Consider the following 2,425-nt stretch of genomic DNA (forward strand, 5'->3'; position numbering starts at 1 on the left):
CGATCCTCCTCGACGTTAAATCTAAAAGGCGAACAAACCACTATCGAGCACGTTTACATCAACATGACTTGAAATTTTCCATTGAAACAATAAGCTATCTCTTGTAAATTAAAAAGATGGTCGTCGACCAATGAAGTGGTCGATCAACGCACCCTTCCATTTCTCCATTTCTTCCTTCACAATAGCTGCTGGACAATGAGCAATAGTGTTCCCATTAACAACATCAGGTGCAATGAATTTCAGATTCCAACCCTCTCTCTTTTGCATTGGTGATGACGAGAAACAAGATACCCAAGGCACACCTTTGGGAACAGCAGCATGAGATCCTCCACCTTGGGCTGTGGGAAATGAAGAACCCTTCTGTCCACCTTCTCCCCCTATCTGCCTCCTTTGCTCCACAGTAATAGAAAGCTCAATAAAAAAAAAAAAAAAAAAACTCAGTGGCACCACGTGGTTCGACAAGTTTTTTGGCGCCAATTGCCAGGGAGATAGTTTTCCATGTTTATTTTTTGCTTTCTTTTGGGTTAAATTCGGGAGTACTTGTTTGCTTTGGTTTTGTTTTGTTTTTTTTTTTTTTTTTTTTTTATTGAATTCCTAATAAGAACAACTTGCAATAATAGTTGTATCGGTGGAGGTCACCAAGGCTCATAGTATGATAAAGACAGGTTTCACAATGTGGCATTATCTCAGGAATTGACCTAAGCAACCCCGAATCCCTGCCGGTAAGCTCACAAGAAAAAAAAAATCAGAAAAAAGTTTTCAAATTTTTTTTTTCTTGTGTTTGTGGTTTGTCTTATTCTAGTTGTGGATAGTGTTCTGTTGCATGAGTGCAAATAGGTTCGAAAGAAGAGATCCAACAAGTAGTGACCCTATATGTTTACTTTCTTTAAAACCTTTCAATATAGGAGACAAACAACAAAACCCTCCACCTAAATCTCTAAAAAATAGGTTATACCCTGCTAGAACAGCCCAACCTTCCTGCATAGCTCTGCCACAAGCCTAGGGCAATAATTTTGAGCTCAAATCTCAATACATCACTATGTTTTTCCACTTCCATGGGCTGACCTTTGAGGATGCATACCTATTTCTAAGGGAATTTGAAGAGGTATGTATTCTAATTAAGATCCAACAGCTTTCTGATGATGTTGTTAAGCTTAGGTTTATCACTTTTGCATTGAAAGACCAAGCTAAGAAGTGGTTGTATGGGTTACCCTCAAATTCCATAACCACATGGGAGAAATTCACAGTTGCCTTCCTCAAGAAGTTTTTCCCAACTCACAAGACCAATAAGCTTAGAAGTGTTATCCTTCAGTTTAGGTAAAAGCCTAGTGAGTCATTTTCTAAACTTATGGAGAGATTCAAGGATCTACTCCAAGAATACTCTCACCATGGCTTAGACTTATGGCATTTATGTCAAATAATTTATGAGGGTATTGATTACCCAACTAAACAAATGATAGAGTCTATGTGCCCTGAGGGATTACATCCTTTACAGATGAAAGAAAGACATGAGAATTCTTACTTGACTTAGCTGACAAAACCTGTGAGTGGGAATCAAACACAGATAGTGAAAGAACCATATGAGAGAAAGGATATTTTGTGGATGTGTTAGTAGCCAAGGAAGCCCACTTAGATAGCCTTATCAAAAGGATTGAGGCTATTGTTCCTAGAGAGTCATCATCAATCAATTTGGTTAAGATGTGTGCTTGGTGCCAGTCCTCTGGACATGTCATTGAAGAATGCCCCAACACCTCTGAGGGTAATTCCAATGAAAGTGTGAATGCCTTATATCAGAATAATCCATATAGTAACAGGATGGAGAAATCACTCAAATTTCTTCTGGAACCAGAGCAATCAAGTAGTGCCTTCCAATTTTCATAACCAAAGTCAATCTGGACCCCAAAGGCCTCCCTTTACACAATAAAATTTTGCACCAAATACTTTTCCTAGGCCAACAGTAGTGGAATAGGGTAGAGTTTATTATGAAAAAAAATTTGAAAAAGAAAACCACACAAAAGGAAAGTATGTGTAAATGTCATCAATGTCTTGGTAACATGTTTGATAAAAAAACACTCCAACGCCTTAGTCCTGGGTTCCCTATTACTTCACAAGTGGTCTTGCCTTAAGATAAGGATGTTTTGGAAGAGACAAGGCGAGTTTCGAATTAAGAAATATGCTTATGCCTGAAATTGATATGGGGTAATAAAAATTCAAGTGTGGGGGTCCCTAGATCAAGTGTAACAGAAATTATATTTGCTTCGAATCAGTATGGCCCTTACCTTTAGCTAAACAAATTTGATTGATGAGGACAAGGAATCAAATATTGATGAGATTTTGATTAATGTGGAAAGTAATGAGATTGTCTCGGTTAGCATGGAAGGTGCTGAATTGGAAGGAGCAATGAAAGATTCTTATGTAAATATCC

The 2,425-nt window shown here is 37.9% G+C and overlaps 1 non-coding gene across 1 annotated transcript; it reads right to left on the minus strand.

Annotated features, from left to right (window-relative positions):
* Positions 1–1,288: 1,288 nt before the first annotated feature.
* Positions 1,289–1,395, minus strand: LOC122094573. Its single transcript, XR_006144888.1, has one exon. It is a non-coding gene; the product is annotated as a small nucleolar RNA R71 (small nucleolar RNA).
* Between the last annotated feature and the right edge of the window lie 1,030 nt (positions 1,396–2,425).

This window comes from Macadamia integrifolia, chromosome 11 (assembly GCF_013358625.1).
Source record: "Macadamia integrifolia cultivar HAES 741 chromosome 11, SCU_Mint_v3, whole genome shotgun sequence".
Lineage (NCBI taxonomy): Eukaryota > Viridiplantae > Streptophyta > Magnoliopsida > Proteales > Proteaceae > Macadamia > Macadamia integrifolia.